This window comes from Pleurodeles waltl, chromosome 1_2 (genome assembly GCF_031143425.1).
Source record: "Pleurodeles waltl isolate 20211129_DDA chromosome 1_2, aPleWal1.hap1.20221129, whole genome shotgun sequence".
Classification (NCBI taxonomy): domain Eukaryota; kingdom Metazoa; phylum Chordata; class Amphibia; order Caudata; family Salamandridae; genus Pleurodeles; species Pleurodeles waltl.
In genome coordinates, this window is record NC_090437.1 from 1,266,301,889 (window position 1) to 1,266,325,984 (window position 24,096).

Here is a 24,096-nt window from a genome sequence, read left to right on the forward strand (position 1 = left end):
AAATGTCTGCAGCAAGACCGTAACCCACGCCCTGGTCGCCAGCAGACTTGACTATGACTTGACTATGACTCTACACCGGGACCACCCAGAAGAATCAGAAGAAATTACAGCACATCCAAAACGCCTCCTCCAGGCTCATCTTGGACATTCCCTGCCACAAACACATCACCAGGTACCTTAGAGACTCTACTGGCTCCCCGTTGAAAAGAGGATCAGCTTTAAACTCATCGTCCATGCATACCAGACTCTCCATGACCTTGGACCCACCTACCTCAACCACCACATCACCTACTACTCCCACGCCGGACCTCTCCACTCCACTCAACAGGCACTAGCCACGGTACCACTCATATGGAAGACCTTAGCCGAAGGAAGATCCTTCACCTACCTTTGGCAAAGAGCTGGAACACCTTGCCTCTTCACCTCAGGCAGTCTCCATCGTTACCTCAATTCAGGAAGGACCTTAAGCCCTGGCTCTTCGACTGAAGAACAGACGACCAACCAACACAGCGCCTTGAGACCCTTACGAGTGAGTAGTGTGCTCTACAGTTCCGCTTTGATTTGATTGGAATTTTATTTTATTCATGCACAAAAGCAATACTGCCTTTAACGCAGACACCCTTGCACTATGGTGCAACAGAACCTACATTGGCGCTAAGCAGCACATAGCAGTGCTCCAGCGCAAGGAGAGAGCAGAAAGTCTCCATATTTTTGTAATTTTGGAGCATTTCTCCCTTTCACATAGCACACCAAACCTGCCCCAGAGTTTTTGTTCTGCTCTACATAGGATCGAAAAGGTGGAGAGACCTGAACAAGTCTAGTTTATTAAAATTGTAATCTGTGTCATAGAGAGGAGGTAAACCAACTCATCACTTAACATTCAGTCCCAGTTCTGGCGGAGATGTTGAGGAGAGTCAATATTTTCTCTAAATAGTTCATTACAGTCAGTTGTTAATACCTATAGCTAAAATTAGAGATATTAATGGAGTTTTGACTGAGACGTTAGGGTTGTGAACAACAATGTGAACGAGACGTGTACAAAGCATTTATCAACCGCACTGGCTTCTCACTTGGGCTCTCAATACAAAGGCCCCAGGAAAGGGGTTTGCTTTCCTCTCCCTCTGGGTCACCGATACCAGGGGTCTTGGAGCAGGGAACATCTGGCCCATCACCAATTGGGCTCTGAGGGACCACTAAGAAATGAGGAACACTGGGGAATCTTTAATTCCGGGTCTGATTCTCCTGTGAGGCCTAATTTAGGCCTTGACTTTCTCCCAGACCTTAAACTCTGCAAGAAAATAAAACAAGCATTTGCAATGAAATAGGTCTTGCATATTTCGAACAAGTTAATTGTCACCTTTTGACAACAGCGCCCAGAAGCAAAAAAAAAAAAACATGAGTGGAAACTGAGAAAAGACGACAATTAAATAAAGTTAGCTTTAAAAAGTAAAACTTTGCCATTTTGTTTGTCCTGCTGGGCACGGTTTTACTTGTCACAAGCCTTCTGTTTGTGGGGTACTGGAAGTTAGAAACTAAAATGGTCGCTTGTAAAAAAGAGCACTTAGTCATTTCTGTAAACGCAGTAAATGTTTATCCTTACCACTATTCTGTTAAAATACATGGAGCCAAAGAAATCTGAAACATCTGTAATTCATTCATTTATTTCAACTCGTTCAATCTGCTCAACTGTATCGCAGTAATTTAATTTTCTTTGAAAGTTTAAATACCAAAGTCATGCAGTTGCACAAGATGTACACACGATGGTGCTACAACCTAACTCAAGACGGTTAAAATCTGCAGTCTTATGGTAAAGTAGAAGCACAGTATTGCAGTTAGCATGAAATGTTTTTTTCTTGAGAAATATAGCATTGGCTTTTGGAGGAGCAAAATGCTATTCTAAATACATTTTGGGGCATGTTTATCATCACCTAACTCCACCTTGCGCCACATTAGCGTCATTATTGTCATATTGATGTTAATGTGGCCCAACAAAGTTGAAGTCCCCGCGCCCTATTTATGCATGCATTGCGCCACTCTGTAACCCTTTGTGCTACATTATGCTTGCGCCATGCATAATGTATGCAAAGGGAGTGTTCCCCCATTGGGAGGGGTGTGTGAAAAAATGGCGCAAGGAAATCTCATAGATTTCCTTGCGTCATTTATTTCGGCCCTTTTAACGCCTGAGCAGGCGTTAAAAGGGGGCTTCCATTATTTAGAATGGGCCCCTTTGTGCTCTGCAGGAGAAGCATCAGCATGAAAAATGACACTATTGCCCCCTACGGCACACACATGGTGGCAATAGGGGGGCACTAAGGGGTGCAGGGAAAGTGGCACTACGTGGCATTTTCCCCGTGCCCTATTTACAAAGTGGCTGCATTGTGCCACTTTGTAAACCCTTGTACCACATCATGCCTGTGTCGGACATAATCTATGCAAGGGGGCGTTCCGGAGTTAAGGTGGCCATAAAAATGGTGCAAAGAAATCTATGACATTCCTTTGCACCAATTTTATCAGCATTTTTAACGCCTGCTTTTTGCAGGCATTAAGTAGAGGCTCCCATCATATTCAAAGGGCCTCTGGGTGCTTTGCAGGATTAGCGTCAAAAATCTTGACGCTAGTCCCCCTAACTACCATTGTAAATATGACGCACACATGGTTGTGTTAGGGGGCGCTAAGGGGCGGAAGAAAAGTGGCGCTGCACTAGGTGCAGTGCCATTTTTCATAAATATGCCCCTATATATCTAAACCAAAAAAAATACATATCTTGTAGAAAAAAATGAATATACATTAGAGATAAATTCAGAGCATGCATCCATTGGGTCTCCCTTTTATTATGTTTTATAATAATCTTAATCTTGTCAATAACGTGTAGGATTAAATAATTATGCAGTCATGTTTTATGGCTTTGCTAACCAAAATTAATATTGTTAAATGAATGAATGAATGCACATGAATGCTATTTGATGTTTGAACACTAACTCTGCAGGCTGCAAATTAGCAAACGTGCTTGTGTTTTGAGTATGTACAAATATAGACAGGAGAAAAATAACAGAAAATCATATTTGGGCTCCTGACTATTGGACACTAGAGACAGAGCATTGCATCAGGTTTTAAGGGATACCTATATTTTCTTAGAAATATCTATTGATAAATGAATGAAAATATTATGAGTCAAATTAACAAACATTTTGCTCTGTGTTTGCATAAAAAAGTGACACAAACAAGCACAAAACGTTTGTGGCGCATCTACCAATGGAGAAGTGTGGCACAATGGTTAGAGCAGATATCTGGCCTGGGACCAGGGTTCAATTTCTGCCTTGGTGGGTCTTGGCCTCAATTCCCTTGGACCAGCTAATTCTCACCTCAGTGCCTAATCTAATTAATGGGTATTGTATTGTATTGTATTAGATTATTTATAGAGCGCATTCCGGCGGAAGCATCAAAGCGCTATGCAGACCATAAATGCAGGAAAACGAATCCAGATTGTCACTAATAATTAGTTTGCAAAAAGCCAGGTTTTAATGCACTTCCTAAAGAGCAAATGGTTCCGTATTTGTCGCATCGAGAGAGGCAAACCATTCCATAGTCTGGATGCTTCCACCGAAAAAGCGTGATCTCCCCATCTCACTTTTTTACAGCGTGGGACCTTGATCGTAAATTTAGAAGCAGATCTCAGGTGTCTCGGAGGTTGGTAAAACAACAAGATGGATTTCAAATAATCACATCCCAAGGACTGAAGTGCTTTATGCGTAAACCAGAGTGTTTTGAACATGATTCTCTTCCTAATTGGGAGCCAATGAAGAGATGTCACACACCTAGTAGCAGAGTTAGAATGGGGCAGATTTAAAGTTAGACGGGCCGCTGCATTCTGAATAGATTGCAATTTATCCAAAGAGGATTTATTAGCATTAAGCAGCAACGAGTTACAGTACTGCAGTCTAGAAGTGACCAAAGCCAGTACGACCGGACGTCTAAGGTCGTCCTTCAGAAGTTGAAGAATTTTCGTAAGAATTTTTAGTGTCCAAAAACAGACCTTGACCAAATGATTAATCTGTAACTTGAAAGACAATACATCATCGAACGTAATGCCCAGATTTTTTGCAAATGGTACCGGCGATGGGCATTCCCCACAAATGGGCGACCACCAGTTATTATCCCAAGGGGAATCTTTACACCCAAAACACATAGGGCCTGATTCTAACTTTGGAGGACGGTGTTAAACCGTCCCAAAAGTGGCGGATATACCACCTACCGTATTACGAGTCCATTATATCCTATGGAACTCGTAATACGGTAGGTGGTATATCCGCCACTTTTGGGACGGTTTAACACCGTCCTCCAAAGTTAGAATCAGGCCCATAATCACTGTTTTGTCCCCATTGAGTTTAAGCCAGTTACAAGTCATCCACTTATTAATTGCTAGCATACAGCGTTAGAAGTTTTCCTTTGTGTCCTTCACATTATGTGAAATGGGCACAATCAACTGAGTATCATCTGCATAGGAGACGATCTGAGCTCCAAATGGCCGAACCAAGTTAGCCAAAGGTGCCATATAAAGGTTAAAAAGTGTCGGCCTAAGAGAGGATCCCTGCGGTACGCCACAAGGGAGTTGGAAGGGAGAGGCCCTATAATCCCCGCAAGCTACCGTAGTGGTTCTGTCGATCAGGAAAGAGCTAAGAAGCTGCAGGGCCTTCCCTCTCACTCCAGCTTGGGCCAGCCGGTTACATAGAGTAGAATGAGAGATGGTGTCAAACGCTGCTGACAGATCTAACAGGACCAAGATCGACCCCTCTCCCAGGTCGCATCTTCTCCAGATCATGTCTGTGGTGGAAATAAGTGTAGTTTCCGTACTATGATCACCCCGAAAACCATGCTGTGAGGGATCTAGTCCACCATTCTCCTGTAGGAAAACAGACAGCTCCTGATTCAGATGTTTTTCTAGTATTTTAGACAACCCCGGGAGTAACGAAATTGGGCGAAGATTGGAAAGGTCCGCCGCATCTTTCCCTGAATTTTTCAATGAGAGGAATGACGGTGGCCTGCTTCCAAGTTTCAGGAAAAATTCCTTCCTGAAGAATCTCTGCATACACCGGTTCCAACGCCTTGGCCATCATCTGAGGAGCCAGCTTAAGCACCCGTGGTGGACAGAGATCTGTAGGTGCCCCTGACTTAAGGGCCAAGAGAGAATCTCTAATTATATTTACAGAGAGAGGTTGAAAATTATCCAATGTATTCAGTGGTTTAGTCGTACAAAAGGGGCCTATGTTCACATCATCTGTCCGGACAGGGAGTGGGGGACTAAAATTATTCAACAGATTGATAATTTTATTGTGGAAAAAGTCCGCCACTGACTGACAAAATTGCAGTGAGTTATCCAAGGGGGTAACTGCTGCAGAAGGGGAAGTTAAGGAGCGAACTGTCTTAAGTAGTTCCCTTGGGGAATTCAAGGCCCCTCTTATCTTTTTGCAAAAATAAGTCGTTTTAGCTAGCTTGATGGCTATTTTATACTTCCTCAGGCACTCCCTTAGAGTTCCTCTTTCGGCAAGGGATTTATTCAAAAGCCATTTTCTCTCTTGCTTACGGTAATTTCTTCGGAGAGTTTTCAGTTCCTCAGAGAACCAGGGGGCAGAATATGCCCGATGGCCAATGGGTCCCACTCTGCAACTCTGGGCAATAGCTTGCTTAATCTCCACAACGGCCCTCACAGCGCTTGGATGCCTGGCTACATCCTGGGGGTGCCCAGGAGTGGGCGCCTCACAGGGAAAAGCCAGGAGGGGTTCCACAGGGGCATGCGTATAGCACCTTGAGACCCTAACAGGTGAGTAGTGCGCTATGCAAGTGCGAAGTTTAAAGTTTTTACAATGCAAAATGCTAGTAAATATTTACCAAGCCGTGCAAGCCTTGAGCGGATTTGTAAAAAAACATAGGGACATACTTACAAGAAAATGGCGCATCTGTCTGGATGCGCTATTTTTCTCGTGTTGCCCCTGCCTGTAGGAGGTTAGTAGATTAGTAGTGTTCTAGCACCTTAGGCTGATAGAGGTAGCTATAGCAGAGCAACTTAGGCTGAACTAGGAAACATGCAAAGCTCCTACTATACCACTTATATCATACAGCACTATGGCCCTCATTCTGACCTTGGCGGGCGGCGGAGGCCGCCCGCCAAAGTCCCGCCGTCAGATTACCGTTCCGCGGTCGAAAGACCGCGGCGGTCATTCTGACTTTCCCGCTGGGCTGGCGGGCGGTCGCCTTCAGACCGCCCGCCAGCCCAGCGGGAAAGAGGCTTCCACGATGAAGCCGGCTCAGAATCGAGCCGGCGGAGTGGAAGCTGTGCGACGGGTGCAGTTGCACCCGTTGCGTATTTCACTGTCTGCGCAGCAGACAGTGAAATACATGTAGGGGCCCTCTTACGGGGGCCCCTGCAATGCCCATGCCAGTGGCATGGGCACTGCAGGGGCCCCCAGGGGCCCCGCGACCCCCCCTACCGCCATCCGGATCCCGGCGGTCCGACCGCCGGGATCTGGATGGCGGTAGGGGGGGGTCGGAATCCCCGCGGCGGTGCAGCAAGCTGCGCCGCCGTGGAGGATTCAATGGGGCGGCGGTACACTGGCGGGAGCCCGCCAGTGGTGCCGGTCCGACCGCGGCTTTACCGCCGCGGTCGGAATCCCCATTGGAGCACCGCCGGCCTGTCGGCGGTGCTCCCGCGGTCCTCCGCCCTGGCGGTCAAAGACCGCCAGGGTCAGAATGACCACCTATATCATAAGAATCACAATACTCAGAGTTATTAAAAATAAAGGTACTTTATTTTAGTGACTGTTAGAAAAGGGGTTTCTGGTTGGCTAGGGTATGCAACTCTCTCACCAGCCTAGGATCACTACCTGGCGACTGACCACCCAACCTAGGGACGACACCCTTGGGTTGCACCGGGGTCCAGGGCGGGCTTCCCCCTCCCTGAACCCCACTTCTAGAGTCCTGCGTCTCCCCACCTCGGGAGAAGCCACCAGAAGTTTCACACAGGGGGTGAGCACACTAACCGCCCCCCCAACCAGGTCAGAGTTTACCCCCTGAACCTGTCTGTCTAGTCCAGGGACGACACCCTTAGACTGGACTATTGCCCAGCGAACCAGGACCTCCTTGGGAGCAAACCTACCCCCTACCAGATCAGAGCTTACCCCCTGAATCTGGCAATCCAACCCAGAGTCACTACCCTGCGGTTGAACCACTGCCTGGCGCACCAGGACTTCCTGGGAGGCACACCAGGGAAACACCTTCCCCAAGGGCCACACAAGAGTCTGGCTGGCGCAGGTCTCCTGACCTCTGCCCATCTGACAGAGTCTGGATTCCCCCCAGCACAGAAATGGTCTCACCAAGGTAATTCCTGGGGGGCTCTGCTCTCAGAGCTGGCCCCTGACCCTCCAGGTACTCCACTGGGGCCCGCAGCCCCCTCTCTACCCTACACCTGGATTTCCGCCTTCTCCACTCTGGAGTGAGACCACCAGACAACAGAACCGGCGGAACACTATCACCAGCCACCCGCCTAAGTCCTACTGACAAAATGGGATCCTTCTGAACAGCTGGCCCTATGGCACAGGCTGGGGTCCTCTCCTGGCATTCCCTCGTGGTACCTTCCAGGACCTGGGACGGGATCTCGGGCACCTTGGGCCTCAGCCCAGCCCCATTCCCTCTCCTCTGAGACGGGACATGGGGTCCCTCACCCAACCCAGTCCACTGGGACCTACCTGGGACACTCCATTCCTTTCCCACCCCACCTGGTTGGGAAACACCTAGACCACTCTCATTAGGAACACCCCCTAATGCCACACCAGACCCTCTGGTACGCAACCAGAAGTCTGCCTCCTTTGCAAGCTCCCTGGGGTCAGAGAGCTCACACACTGACAAGTGTTGGCGTAACTCTGAAAAACAGCAATGAAGAAGGTGCTCTCTGACAATCAGATTAAACAGCCCTTCAAAATTGTTTACTGTGCTACCCTTCACCCATCCATCTAGTGCAATGCAGCAGTCCTCCACAAACTCCTCCCAAGACTTGTGGGACAGTTTCTTACCACCCCTAAACCTTTTTCTGTATTCCTCAGGGGAAAAACCATACTTCACAATCAGTGCATTTTTTACAGTGGAGTACCCCTCCCTGTTACTCTCTTCTAGAGTCAGTAGGGCATCCCTCCCCTCCTCAGGAATAAAGCTCCCTAGGCCAGTTCCCCAATCCTTCTCAGGGATCCTGCGCTCTACCAGAGCTCTCTCATATTCCTTTAACCACTGACGTATGTCACCCCACTCTTGGATCCTAGGTACCAGATCTATGGGTATCTGAGGAACATCTTTGCTACAGCACTCTACATTGCTGCCACCACTGGACTCCACCTGCAGCGCTGGTGAGTCCAGAACCTTCAGACTGCGCTCTAGAGCGAGTCTTTCTCTGGCAAAGGCCCTCTCTGCCTCTGCCATCCACTCCTGTACTAAGGACTTCTCTACCTCAGCCCTTCTCTCCTCAACAGCTAGGCACGCTAACTGCAACTTCAGGTCCCTCTGAGAGGTAGCCCTGCTTCTTACAATGGACCCAGCAAGGGACTCCCTATCACTGGGACCTTCCCTGTCAACTGGCGTCCCCAACCGGTCATTCTCACCCTCCTGATCAGTCTCTCTACCACTCTCTAGGGAGGAGGTCTGGGAGCCCTCCCATTGGGAACCCTCGCTACACTCAGGATCCTCTAGGTACTCTCTAAGCACACTCCCTCCCTGGGTATATGTCACAAAACTTTCAAAGAAATTCAGAGATCTCCTGAGGTCCCCTTCTACAGGCAGCCCTCTCTCTCTACAGAACCCCTCTAATTCCTCCTGCGTGTAAAACAGCAGGTCCTCTAAATCAAAGGTAAGCCCCATCTTGAAAACGTGCAAATAACTCAAATGTGACAACCACAATACCCAAGCGTGAGAACTGAAAACAGGAAAAATGACCAAAGAGAGAAAGTTAAGAGAAGCCAAACATGCGATGGTGTAAACGCAATCCTTGTAGTGAAATAATGAGTCACAATGGTATTGTGCTAGCGCAAGTCCTATCCTCACCGCTGACAACCAATGTTAGAAATGGGGTTTCTGGTTGGCTAGGGTATGCACCTCAGCCAGGCAGAACTTACCCACTCTAGTCAGGGCAAGGGAGTTACACGTCCAAGATAACCCCTGCTCACCCCCTTGGCAGTCAGGCTTAACCTGGAGGCAATGTGTAAAGCGTTTGCACAACACACACAACACGTGACGCAATATCCCCACCACAAAGGAAACACAATACCAGATTATATGAAAATATACTGTATTGTACACAAGGCATTTATCAGACCAAACACATAACAGTACTATCCTGCTACCTTAGCAGTTGTCAGAACGTTACACATTAGTTACTCTGCAAATTAGCAGTAGTCACACATAACACACAGGTTACTCAGTATTTTGCAACATAAACAGTAGTCAGGAAACACGTTATCACATTAGAACACTTGACATACGAATATCATAAAACGCCCATAGTAGGAATATTAGAAAATCTATGGCAAGTTAGGGAAACATATTAGCAAGTCATGCCCATAAAAGGAACATTTGCACATATATGTGAAAGCATCATAGAACAGGTAGGCAATATATCACAATTAGCATAGTCTGTAGAAAGAATTTCAATTATACATATATATTGGTCCTTTTAAAAGTACCTGTCTTGATGAAGAGGCACTTCCAGTGCCTAAAACGAACAATGGGGCCCCCTGCGCTCCTCTGCGCAAAACGGGGGCCTCCCTGAGCATTGAGGACCGGGAGGGGCAGCACGCACCCTCTCTGAATTTCTGACGGGCCCCTTCTGGGACCCGTGATCACTGGGGGCCCCCCGGGCCTCCACCGGCCCTCTCCAGGGGGGGGCCCAGGTCAGGGAAATCCTGCGAGTAAGGAGGGGGGCGCCACGCACCCCCTCCGATTTGTGAATGGGCCCCTCCGGGGGCCCGCGAACTCCTGGGATCTCTCGGGGCCTCTGTCGGCCCTTCCACGAAGGGAGACCCCTTCACTGCAAAGGCTGGCCCTCGCGGGGGCCTTGAGGGATCCGGGGGCGCGGCGAGCCTCCGATGAGGCTGCTGCCGCTCACAGGACAACCGAAGCCTTCCGAGGCTTCTCCAGGCGAGGAAGAGGCGTCCTCCTCTCCTCCCGCCCCTCCGACGGCAACCGAAGCCTTCCGAGGCTTCTCCAGACGAGGGAGAGGCGTCCTCCTCTCCTCTTGCCCCTCCGACGATTCTCCGGCCCAAGGCAGGGCCTTCCGGTGCCCCGGGGGCGCTCCTCAGAGCCCGCTAGGAGCAGGCTTGCTCCTGATTCTTTCTGGGTTGATTTTCTCGTGCCCCGGGGGCACTGAGCTGAGCGCGATCCTCGCGCTCTGAAGCAATCAAACCACCCGGCTGCGGCGGTGATCCGGGGGCTCCAAATCAAGCGCTTTTCACAGCGCTAAGGCAAGATCTGCAGCCTGGGCTGCGGCAGTGATTCTTCCTCAGCGATTAGAAGAGCGCCTCCTGGACAAGGTTTGTAGAGATCGTTTACAGGGGTCAGGGGCCACAGCACCCTGCCCCTGGGAACAAATAAGCAAGGAAAAGGTACAGGGCTGGTGGGCCCAGCTACAGGCCAGCACAAGGGGTGCAGATGGTGGCAGTTCCTCCTAGTGACCAGGCAGGTCACAGGTCAGCACAGCAGCAGCAGTCCAAGGCGGTTTCCTGGTGAGTCCATTCATCAGTGTTCTGTGTCCAGTTTCAAGTTCCAAGAATGTTCAAATTGTGGGGAAAATTCCCCTGTACTTATAGTCAGTTCTTACAGTGTTTTACAATGGTAGGGAGAGGAGGTTCCAGCCAGTTACAATTGGTTCTGGGAGTGCCCCCTCTCTCCTTTCAGCACAGGCTCCAAACATCAGTGGGGGGTTAACGACCCTATTGTGTGAGGCCAGGGCACAGCCTTTACAAATGTAGGTGTGCCCCGCCTCTTCCTTCTCTCAGCCCAGGAAGACTATTCAGTATGCAGATGCACCTCTGTGACACCTCCACCCTCCCTGTGTACAGGCTGTCTGAAAAGTATGCACAAAGCCCCAACTGTCACTCTGCCCAGACGTGGATTGGAGTCAAGCTGCAAAACACCAGAGTCATAAGCACAGATAAATGCGCACTTTCTAGAAGTGGCATTTCTGTGATAGTAATAAAAAATACACCCACACCAGTAAGCAGCATTTATTATCACCATCACAACCATACCAAACACGCCTACGCTACCCCTCATAAATCAGACAATACCCCTTACACATAAGGCAGGACATTTCTAATGCAATCCTATGAGAAGGCAGCACTTACAGCAGTGAGACACCAGTTAGGCTGTTTGTCACTACCAGGACAGGCCACGCAACTTGGCACATGTCCTGCCTTTCTACATACATGGCCCCCTGCCCATAGGGCTAGCTAGGGCGTACCTTAGGGGTTACTTACATGTAGTAAAAGGGGAGTTCTGGGCCTGGCAAGTAAGTTTAGATGCCAGGTCCCTGTGGCACAAAACTGCACACACAGGCCCTGCGCTAGCAGGCCTGAGACAGGTTTGCAAGTCTACTTCAGTGGGTGGTGCAAGCAGCGCTGCAGGCCCACTAGTAGTATTTAATTTACAGGCCCTGGGTATAGAGATACCAATGTACAAGGGACTTATAGGTAAATTAAATATGCCAATTAGGTATGAGCCAATCATACCAACTTTAGATAGGAGAGCACCTGCACTTTAGCACTGGTCAGCAGTGCTCAGAGTCCTAGAGCCAACAGCGAGAGGTCAGAAAAACCAGGAGGAAGGAGGCAAAAAGACTGGGGATGACCCTGCGTAAGGCAAAAAGTCCAACAGTGACAATGTGCCAAAAATATCTCAGAGGATATACTCCCTTAGGAGGTAAGTAAAACACACAAAATATACACACAAATCAAAATCAGGTAAGTAAACAGTTAGAAAAGTAGTGCAAACACTGTAGAATACAATAGGATGCAATAGGCCTAGGGGCAACACAAACCATATACTAAGAAAGTGGTATGCGAACCACTTAGGGACCCCTGGCCTAGTGTACTGTGTAGAGGGTCGCTGGGAGTGTAAGAAAACACTAAGGGTGGCCAAGATACCCCACCCCAAGACCCTGAAAAGTAGGAGTAAAGTTACCCTACTTCCCCTAGAAACACACTAAAGTCATGATAGGAGATTCTGCAAAGACCACAACAGACTGCAAAGCACTGAAGACTGATTCCTGGACCTGAGGACCTGTAAAGGAAGGGGGCCAAGTCCAAGAGTCACTAAAGTGTCCAGGGGGGGCATGAGCCCACTAAACCCCGGATGAAGGTGCAAAATGGCTACCTCCGGGTGGAAGAAGCTGAAGATTCTGCAACAACAGAAGATGCCAGGAACTTCTCCTTTGCACAGAAGATGTCCCATGGCGTGTTGGAGGATGCAGAGTTGTTTCTACGAAGAAATACCACAAACAAGCCTTGCTAGCTGCAAGGGTTGTGGTTAAAGAAAAAGGGTGCTGCCCGGGCCCAGGAAGGACCAGGAGGTCGCCACTTGAAAGAGGGGACAGTGGGGGCCCTCAGCAATACAGAGAGCCCATGCAGAAGAAGGCAGGACTGGCAGAAGTACTTGAACATGGGTTAAAGAAAACTAAGCCCGGCGGTCGTCTCAACACTACAAAAGAGTGTCCCACGAAGCCGGTGGTCAACTCAGCGAGTTGAGCAATGCAGGACAGAGTGCTGGGGACCTTGGCTGTGCTGTGCACAAAGGATTCCTTGCAAAAGTGCGCAGAAGCCCTAGCAGCTGCAGTTCACGCAGGACACAGGATTACTGTCTGGCGTGGGGAGGCAAGGACTTACCTCCACCAAATTTGGACAGATGGACCACTGGACTGTCTGGGTCACTTGGAAACAGCTCTTGTGTTCCAGGGACCACGCTCGTCACGATGAGAGGGGACCCAGAGGACCGGTGAAGCAGAAGATTCAGTCGACCCACTGGAGATTTCTTCTTGGCTTCCAGTGCAGGGTGAAGGCAGACAGCCCCCAGAGCATGCACCACCAGAAAACAGTTGAGAAAGCCGGCAGGATTAGGTGCTACAATGTCGCTGGTAGTCTTCTTGCTACATTGTTGCAGTCTTGCAGGCATCCTAGAGCAGTCAGCGGTCGATTCTTGGCAGAAGTCGAAGAGGGAGATGCAGAGGAACTCTGGTGAGCTCTTGCATTCATTATCTGAAGAGAATCCCACAGGAGAGACCCTAAATAGCCTTCAGAAAAAGACTGGCCTCATAGTCAGGTAAGCACCTATCAGGAGGGGTCTCTGACGTCACCTGCTGGTACTGGCCACTCAGTAGCATGTCCAGTAATAAAAGAAAGGTGAAAGAGAATTTCTGGTGGCCCTGGGTTGACATGATGGTTGACAGATTTGTGAGGAAATGTATAATTTGTGCTCAAAGTGATAAAAGTGATAAACCATGCATGGCACCTTTAGTGACTGTTGAATTACCTGATAGACCATGAAAGAAATTGGCTATTGACTTTATGGGGCCATTTCCTACTTTACCAGTGAAATAATCAAAAAAATGTAAAAATGCTTAAGGAAGAATGGCATCAAACATTCAAAGGTATCTTTGTATAATGCCTCTTCAAATGGTCAAGTAGAAAGGTTCAATAGAGTCCATACAACCAGCACTAATATCAGATATTTCATGGAAAAAATCATAACAAAGTATGCTTTTGTCATATAGAACAACTCCTCATTCTGTAATGGGAAAAATGACTTTTTAGTTTAAACTATCTACAAATTTGGGTCCATATTTATACTTTTTTATCGCCAAATTTGCGTAATTTTTTTACCCAAAAGCACCGCAAACATACATAATATAATCACATTTTGTAAGTTTGTGCCGCTTTGCGTCAAAAAATGATACAAATGCGGCGCTAAAGAAGTATAAATATGGGCCTTCGTGCCTTGATGGCTAATGCAGAAGAAGTGTAAAAAATTTGGTTTTATATACAATAGTGAAATGAGTAATGAAGTGCAGGATTACCAAATGCATACTAGAATGTATAATGGTGGACCAAAAAGAGTAAGTGATTTGAGAGTAGGACAGTATGTTCGTGTTAAGAAACCAGGTTTTGTTGATAAAGGGAAACCACATTGGTCAGAACCATTGAGAATTATTAAAATATAGAGAAATGTTGTACAGTTGGAGGATGTTAAAGTATGGAATTTACATTGAGTATCAGTATGTAGGAAGGAAAGTTGTGAAGTTAAGGTCGGGATGTAGGAGGCTGGCCTGGTTTGTAGTGAGTACCAAGGGGTACTTACACTCTGCACCAGGTCCAATTATCCCTTATTAGTGTAGAAGAGGTGTCTAGCAGCTTAGGCTGATAGAAAAGGGAAGCTTAGCAGAGCACTTTAGGCTGAACTAGGAGACATGCAAAGTTCCCACTATACCACTGGTGTCATATGCACAATATCATAAGAAAACACAATACACAGATATACTAAAAATAAAGGTACTTTATTTTTATGACAATATGCCAAAAGTATCTCAGTGTGTACCCTCAGTATGAGGATAGCAAATATACACAAGATATATGTACACAATACCAAAATTATGCAGTAATAGCAATAGAAAGCAATGCAAGCAATGTACAGTCACAATAGATTGCAATGAGAGCACATAGGTATGGGGCAACACAAACCATATACTCCAAAAGTGGAATGCGAACCACGAATGGACCCCAAACCTATGTGAGCTTGTAGAGGGTCGCTGGGACTGTAAGAAAACAGTGAGGGTTAGAAAAATAGCCCACCCCAAGACCCTGAAAAGTAGGTGTAAAGTGCACCTAAGTTCCACAGAGAGCACAGAAGTTGTGATAGGGGAATTCTGCAAGAAAGAACAACACCAGCAATGCAACCAAAGTGGATTTCTGGACGAGAGTACCTGTGGAACAAGGGGACCAAGTCCAAGAGTCGCGACAAAGTTGAGATTGGGCAGATGCCCAGTAAATGCCAGCTGAGGGTGCCAAGAAGCTGCCACCATATGGTAGAAGCTGTGGATTCTGCAAGAACGAAGAGGACTAGAAACTTTCCCTTTGGAGGATGGATGTCCCACATTGTGAAGAAGCTTCCAGAGGTGTTCCCACGCAGAAAGACCGCAAACAAGCCTTGCTAGCTGCAAGGGTCGCGGTTAGGATTTTTGGATGCTGCTGTGGCCCAGGAGGGACCAGGATGTCACCAATTGCGTGAGGAGACAGAGGGGGCACCCAGCAAGACAAGGAGCCCTATCAGAAGCAGGCAGCGCCCGCAGAAGTGCCGGAACAGGCACTACGAAGAGGAGTGAACCGGAGCTCACCCGAAGTCACAAAAGAAGATCCCACGACGCCGGAGGACAACTCAGGAGGTTGTGCACTGCAGGTTGGGACCCAGGCTTGGCTGTGCACAAAGGAAATCCTGGAAGAGTGCACAGGAGCCGGAGCAGCTGCGAATCACGTGGTACCCAGCAATGCAGTCTAGCGTGGGGAGGCAAGGACTTACCTCCACCAAACTTGGACTGAAGAGTCACTGGACTGTGGGAGTCACTTGGACAGAGTTGCTGAGTTCCAGGGACCACGCTCGTCGTGCTGAGAGGGGACCCAGAGGACCGGTGATGCAGTCTTTTGTTGCCTGCGGTTGCAGGGGGAAGATTCCGTCGACCCACGGGAGATTTCTTCTGAGCTTCTAGTGCATAGAGGAGGCAGACTACCCCCACAGCATGCACCACCAGGAAAACAGTCGAGAAGGCGGCAGGATCAGCGATACAAGGTTGCAGTAGTCGTATTTGCTACTTTGTTGCGGTTTTGCAGGAGTCCTGAGCAGTCAGCGGTCGATTCCGTGGCAGAAGGTGAAGAGAGAGATGCAGAGGAACTCTGGTGAGCTCTTGCATTCGTTATCTAAAGAATTCCCCAAAGCAGAGACCCTAAATAGCCAGAAAAGGAGGTTTGGCTACCTAGGAAGGAGGATAGGCTAGCAACACAGGTAAGAGCCTATCAGAAGGAGTCTCTGACGTCACCTGCTGACCCTGGCCACTCAGAGCAGTCCAGTGTGCCAGCAGCACCTCTGTTTCCAAGATGGCAGAGGTCTGGAGCACACTGGAGGAGCTCTGGGCACCTCCCAGGGGAGGTGCAGGTCAGGGGAGTGGTCACTCCCCTTTCCTTTGTCCAGTTTCGCGCCAGAGCAGGGCTGGGGAATCCCTGAACCGGTGTAGACTGGCTTATGCAGAGATGGGCACCATCTGTGTCGATCAAAGCATTTCCAGAGGCTGGGGGAGGCTACTCCTCCCCAGCCCTGACACCTTTTTCCAAAGGGAGAGGGTGTAACACCCTCTCTCTGAGGAAGTCCTTTGTTCTGCCTTCCTGGGCCAAGCCTGGCTGGACCCCAGGAGGGCAGAAACCTGTCTAAGGGGTTGGCAGCAGCAGCAGCTGCAGTGAAACCCCTGGAAAGGCAGTTTGGCAGTACCCGGGTTCTGTGCTAGAGACCCGGGGGATCATGGAATTATTTCCCCAATGGCAGAATGGCATTGGGGTGACAATTCCATGATCTTAGACATGTTACATGGCCATGTTCGGAGTTACCATTGTGACGCTATACATAGGTAGTGACCTATGTATAGTGCACGCGTGTAATGGTGTCCACGCACTCACAAAGTCCGGGGAATTTGCCCTGAACGATGTGGGGGCACCTTGGCTAGTGCCAGGGTGCCCACACACTAAGTAACTTAGCACCCAACCTTTACCAGGTAAAGGTTAGACATATTGGTGACTTATAAGTTACTTAAGTGCAGTGGTAAATGGCTGTGAAATAACGTGGACGTTATTTCACTCAGGCTGCAGTGGCAGGCCTGTGTAAGAATTGTCAGAGTTCCCTATGGGTGGCAAAAGAAATGCTGCAGCCCATAGGGATCTCCTGGAACCCCAATACCCTGGGTACCTCAGTACCATGTACTAGGGAATTATAAGGGTGTTCCAGTATGCCAATGTGAATTGGTGAAATTGGTCACTAGCCTGTTAGTGACAATTTGGAAAGTAAAGAGAGAGCATAACCACTGAGGTTCTGGTTAGCAGAGCCTCAGTGAGACAGTTAGTCATCACACAGGGAACACATACAGGGCACACTTATGAGCACTGGGGCCCTGGCTGGCAGGGTCCCAGTGACACATACACTAAAACAACATATATACAGTGAAATATGGGGGTAACATGCCAGGCAAGATGGTATTTTCCTACACAACCCCCCCCCCCAAACGAAGGACAATAAGACTAGCCATGACCTGATGAGTCTTCACGGTCTAAGTGGAAATATCTGGAGAGTCCATCTGCATTGGAGTGGGTACTCCCAGGTCTATGTTCCACTGTATAGTCCATTCCCTGTAGAGATATGGACCACCTCAACAATTTAGGGTTTTCCCCTTTCATTTGTTTTAGCCAAAGTAGAGGTTTGTGGTCTGTCTGAACAATGAAGTGAGTGCCAAACAGGTATGGCCTCAACTTCTTCAGTGCCCAGACCACAGCAAAGGCCTCCCTCTCTATGGCAGACCAACGCTTTTCTCTAGGGGTCAACCTCCTGCTGATAAAAGCAACAGGTTGATCCTGGCCCTCAGAATTGAGTTGTGATAAGACTGCCCCTACCCCTAATTCAGATGCATCAGTTTGAACAATGAATTTCTTGGAGTAACATGGGCTTTTTAGGACAGGTGCAGAGCACATGGCCTGTTTCAGCTCCTCAAAAGCTTTCTGACAGCTAGCTGTCCACAATACCTTTTTAGGCATTTTCTTTGAAGTGAGGTCATTAAGAGGGGCTGCTATGGAGCCATAGTTCTTTATGAACCTCCTGTAATACCCAGTGAGGCCTAGGAAGGCTCTCACCTGGGTCTGAGTGGTAGGGGGAACCCAATCTATGATAGTTTGGATTTTCCCCTGAAGTGGTGCAATCTGTTCCCCACCTACAAGGTGTCCCAGATAAACCACTTTCCCCTGCCCTATCTGGCACTTTGAAGCCTTGATAGTGAGGCCTGCCTTTTTCAGGGCCTCCAAAACTTTCCACAGGTGGACCAGGTGATCATCCCAGGTGGAGCTAAAGACAGCTATATCATCTAGATATGCTGCACTAAAAACCTCCAACCCTTGCAGGACTGTATTCACCAACCTCTGAAAAGTGGCAGGTGCATTTTTCCAACCAAAGGGCATTACTGTGAATTGGTAGTGCCCTCCAGTAGTCGAAAATGCAGTTTTTGCTTTAGCATCCTCTGGTAACTTGATCTGCCAATACCCTGCAGTCAAATCAAAGGTGCTTAGATACTTGGCAGATGCCAGTATATCTATTAGCTCATCTGCCCTGGGTATAGGGTGAGCATCAGTTTTAGTTACCTGGTTGAGACCTCTGTAGTCTACACAAAATCTAATTTCCCTTTTCCCATCTTTGGAATGAGGCTTTGGTACAAGTACCACAGGAGAGGCCCATGGACTTTCAGAGTGCTGAACCACTCCCAGTTCAAGCATTTTCTGAACTTCTTGTTTTATGCAGTCCCTGACATGGTCAGGCTGCCTATAGATCTTACTTTTGACAGGCATGCTGTCTCCAGTATCTATAGTGTGCTCACACCAAGAAGTGGTGCCTGGCACAGTAGAAAAGAGTTCAGAAAACTGACCCAGGAGATTTATGCAGTGGTCTTTCTGCTCAGCAGTAAGACAATCTGCTAAAACTACACCTTCCACTAGAGCATCTTGTTCTGTGGAAGAGAAGAGATCAGGGAGAGGGTCACTCTCTTCTTCCTGTCCTTCATCTGTTGCCATGAGCAGGGTGAGATCAGCCCTGTCATAGTAGGGTTTCAGGCGATTGACATGGAGCACCCTAAGGGGACTCCTGGCAGTGCCCAAGTCAACCAAGTAGGTGACTTCTCCCTTCTTTTCAACAATTATGTGGGGTCCACTCCATTTGTCTTGGAGTGCTCTTGGGGTCACAGGCTCCAAGACCCACACGTTCTGCCCTGGTTGGTACTGAATCAGAACAGCCTTCTGGTCATGCCATTGCTTTTGGAACTCTTGGCTGGCCTGAAGGTTTTTACTGGCCTTTTTCATATACTCAGCCATTCTGGATCTTAGGCCAAGTACATAGTCCACTATGTCTTGTTTAGGAGCTTTTAAAGGTTGTTCCCAACCCTCCTTTACAGGTGTTAGAGGACCTCTTACAGGGTGCCCAAATAGGAGTTCAAAGGGGCTGAAGTACACTCCTTTCTGGGGTACCTCCCTGTAAGCAAAAAGGAGGCAAGGTAACAGGACATCCCATCTCCTCCTGAGTTTTTCAGGGAGTCCCATTATCATTCCTTTGAGAGTTTTGTTAAACCTCTCAACCAGTGCATTTGTTTGTGGATGATAAGGTGTGGTGAATTTGTATGTTACACCACATTCCTTCCACATGGCTTTTAAGTAAGCAGACATAAAGTTGCTACCTCTGTCTGATACCACCTCTTTTGGGAAGCCCACCCTGGAAAAGATTCCCAGGAGTGCCTTTGCCACTGAAGGCGCTGTAGTGGTCCTAAGAGGAATTGCTTCAGGATATCTGGTGGCATGGTCCACTACCACCAAAATAAACCTATTGCCTGAAGCAGTAGGAGGGTCAAGCGGGCCAACTATGTCAACCCCTACCCTTTCAAAGGGAACCCCAACCACAGGTAGTGGAACAAGGGGAGCCTTTGGGGTGCCACCTGTTTTGCCACTGGCTTGACAGGTGACACAGGACTTACAAAATTCCTTTGTGTCCTCTGACATTCTAGGCCAATGAAACAGGGGGACAAGCCTATCCCATGTTTTCATTTGCCCCAAATGTCCAGCCAAGGGAATGTCGTGGGCTAGAGTTAGGAGGAACTCTCTGTATTGCAGGGGAATAACCAATCTCCTGGCTGCTCCAGGTTTTGGATCCCTTGCTTCAGTATACAAGAGGTTGTCCTCCCAGTAAACTCTGTGAGAGTCACTGACATCCCCATTTTGCTGTTTGACAGCTTGCTGTCTTAGACCCTCTAGTGTGGGACAGGACTGCTGTGCCATACTCAGCTCCTCCCTGGCAGGCCCCCCTACACCCAAAAGCTCAGCAGTGTCTGCTTCCAGCTCCTCTGGTGAAGGTTCTGCACAGGGGGGGAATTATTCTTCCTCAGAAATTGAATCTACTGTAGAGGGAGGGATAGTAGGTAGTGATTTACCTTTACTAACCCTAGCTTTAGGGAGCACTTGGTCCATTGTTCCAGGATCCAAGTCACCCTGTCCTTTTTGCTTTTTGGCCTGAGCCCTGGTCAAAGCAAAAATATGCCCAGGAATGCCCAGCATTGCTGCATGAGCCTCCAACTCCACTTCTGCCCAAGCTGATGTCTCTAAATCGTTCCCTAGTAGACAGTCTACAGGTAAATCTGAGGCAACCACAACTTTCTTTGGACCAGTAACCCCCCCCCCCCAGTTGAGATTCACAACAGCCATGCGATGGCTAAGAGTGTTGTTATGAGCATCAGTCACTTGGTACTGGTGACCAAGTAGGTGTTGTTCAGGGTGGACCAGTTTCTCTATTACCATGGTAACACTGTCACCTGTGTCCCTGTAGGCCTGAACCTCAATACCATTTATTAGGGGAAGTTGCTTGTACTTATCCATATTAAGGGGACAAGCAACCAAGGTGGCCAAATCAATGGCACCTTCAGAGACTAACACAGCCTGTGTGGTCTCCCTAACAAGACCAACCCCAACTAAATTACCAAAAGTGAGCCCAGCTACTCCCTTGGATTGGCTATTAGTAGGTTTGCTCCCACCACCACTGCTATTACTAGGGGCACAAGGTGTAGCAGTAGGGGTTGTGGTAGTGGGAGGCTTGGTGCTTTTCTTTGGACAACTGGGATCAGTTGTCCAATGGCCTTTTACTTTACATAAAAAGCACCATGGTTTCTTTACTTGATTAGAAGAGGATTTGGGGGGGCGTGGCCGGGCCATGAAAGAAGATGGCCGCCTAAGTCCCGAGCTCCGCGCCGCAGTGGCCCAGAGGAGGCGGCGGGGGCCCTATGGAGGCCGAGAAATCGCCTTAACGCACGCCGAAACCCTCCCACAACCTTGAGCTTCTGTCCGAACCTCAACAACTGGCCGCTGAGACCCTATCGGCCGACAGCGCGCCTCGGAGGGAAAGGGGGAAAAATGGCCTACAGAGAGGGCGGAGCCACGTCTCCTCGACCAGAAAACCGGCTCTCTTAAGGACGGAGGAACCCAGTCCGGAAGACCCTGAGGAGCCCCCCAAAGCCCAGGACCTCTGATCTTGAGTGGGGACACGCTCCGGAGCATCAGGGGACCTAGGGTGCACAATATCGAGGTAGGCCCAACTGCGAGGGAGGAGCCGCGCTCTCGAGCCGGGAGAGGAGCCGGCCTCCCTACCATTACGGCGACTGGAGTCGCAGACACAGTCCTTCGCATCCTATTTCCAAAGGAGGCGGTGAGCATTTATCCTCTATTTGGCCCGGGAGAAGAAGACAATGCCGCGGAGCGGCGAGGGGAACAAGGTGAGGAGGCGAGGAGGGGCGAACCAGGACAGTAAACAATAGAAAGGAATAAAGACACGGAAACAAGAGAAGAAGGGGAGTAAGGGAAAAATAAAGGGAAGGAGGAAGAAAGAGCAAACAGAAAAGGGGAAGAAGAGAGCTAAGAACCAAGCTAAACAAAGAGGGAGAGGGGAGGCGAAAGGGGGGGAAGGAGGGAAAGAAAACCAAACAGGAGGAGAAGACAGAAAGAAAGAAGAAACACACCCAAAAATTCCCCCCCCAACACATCCGGGAACAGAAAAAGGACCAAATAAATTACCGCCTCAACCCTAAAATCCCCCCAAAACAAAACAAAAAAAGAAGAGGAGGGGAAAAAGAAAAGGGAAAAAGAAAAAGAGAACATCAAAAGTCAGAACACGACAAGAGCCGGCTGACTGCGTAACACTGCTTTCGCCAGACTTCGAAGAAAACTCCGAAACCAGCTGGACAACACACACAGACGGACGAGGCGATGCCCGGCAGCAAAACAAACTAGAAACCCACTGGTAAGTCGGCACGACAATTATTATTCTCCGAAGCTCTCCATCACAAGCGTCCAATATCTACGATAACAGGACCTCACTCACCACCCTGCCCAACGTAATCCACCACAGTGTCTGACAAGGAACAATCAATAACCATTGAAAAAATACTACAGGAGATCACCGCTGTCAGCCGCCGAATAGAGGGAATGGACGCTTCTCTGTCTTCACTGACCCAGGAAACCAAATCTATGAGATTAGACATTGCAGGTTTTCAAACCAGGGTGACAGGCTTGGAACACCGCATGGGCTCATTAGAAACGCAGATGACCACTTATCGAGACAGAGACAAAGACCTCCTTTACCTTAGGAGTAAACTCACAGACCTAGAGGATAGGAGCCGAAGAGATAACATTCGCCTACTGGGAATCCCGGAGCATGAAGAAGGTACAGACATGCAGGCCTTCCTGGGCTCCGTTCTCCCCAAACTAACCTCCCTGGACTTCGACCCACCGCTGGAATTCCAAAGAGCACACAGAGTAGGCCCGAAACGTTCTGATACATCTTTAAGACCCAGACCGATGATCGATTGTCTATTACGCCACAACCATGCCCGACAGATATTACAAACGGCGCGTAAACAGGGCCCTTTCCGGATAGGCCAACATGACATCCGAATAACAGCTGATTACTCCAAGGACACCAACGAACGAAGAAAAGCCTTCCTAGCTCTAAGACCTCGACTTCGCCAAATGGGGATGAAATTCGGCCTCTTCGACCCCGCCAGAATGTGGGTCACCAATAACAGTATATCCAAAGACTTCTATAATCCAGACGAACTGAGCCTTTTCCTTGACTCTTTTCAACATCAGCCTATGGACTCTACCAATCCAGACTGTTCACAAGATACCGGGAGAGAAAACGAAGGGGGAGGACCCTTACTCCCGGGCCCAGAGAAAGAAGGCCCGCTCCATCATGACACCGACCTCAATCAAAGGGGCAGGGACACAGAGAGGCTAGCCAGACTACACGACGACAGGGGTCAGGTTCTCCACGCTGTGGCAACCTACACCCAACTGTCAGAAAGAGACAAATCCAGATCACCTCTAAAACCAATGACTGTACCCCCCTGAAACACCGATCCCTCGTTGGGTGCATGTGAGATGATTACAAGACATTGAAACCGGAACGACGAGAACTCACGGAAGGATGAGTACAAGCCCGGGTTTTGTTTGTAACCATTATTACTTAACAATCGTCAATAACCTTTTCTAACAACATTAGATGACCATTATGTTTACATGTTCTACAAGATAACACAGGGCTTATTTTATAACACTGTTGCATAGACATCCACTGTATAACACGAAACGCACAAGCCGGATCTTGAAGACCCCACAGGTGATGCAAACACATACATCGGGACATTGCTCAGTAGGGACAAGTTCCAACACCTGAAGAGAAGCTACCATTCAACCCCTCACAGCACTACTACAATATAGAATATTCGACAACACAACACCACACAATAACAACAAGACTACATGAACAGGCCCGATTCTGCAGAGCAGTCGTAACGCTGTCCCCTCTCAGCTAAATCTACCACCCTCCACTTCTCCCTTAAACGGCCGTTCCGGGAAACGAAACGAATGTAATATAATCTACATGCAATAATACACATCGCGACGATAACTAGAGTACTGCCACAGGAGACGATAAGATATAATACAACACAACATTACATATTACGGAGATGCACCACTACTTCTTACGGGAACACTATGGGCCTCATTACGACCCTGGCGGGCGGCGGAGGCCGCCCGCCAGGATGCCGCCCTCCATAATACCGCTCCGCGGTCAGAAGACCGCGGAGGGTATTATGAGTTTTTCCCTGGGCTGGCGGGCGGTCTCCAAAAGACCGCCCGCCAGCCCAGGGAAAAACTCCCTTCCCACGAGGATGCCGGCTCGTAA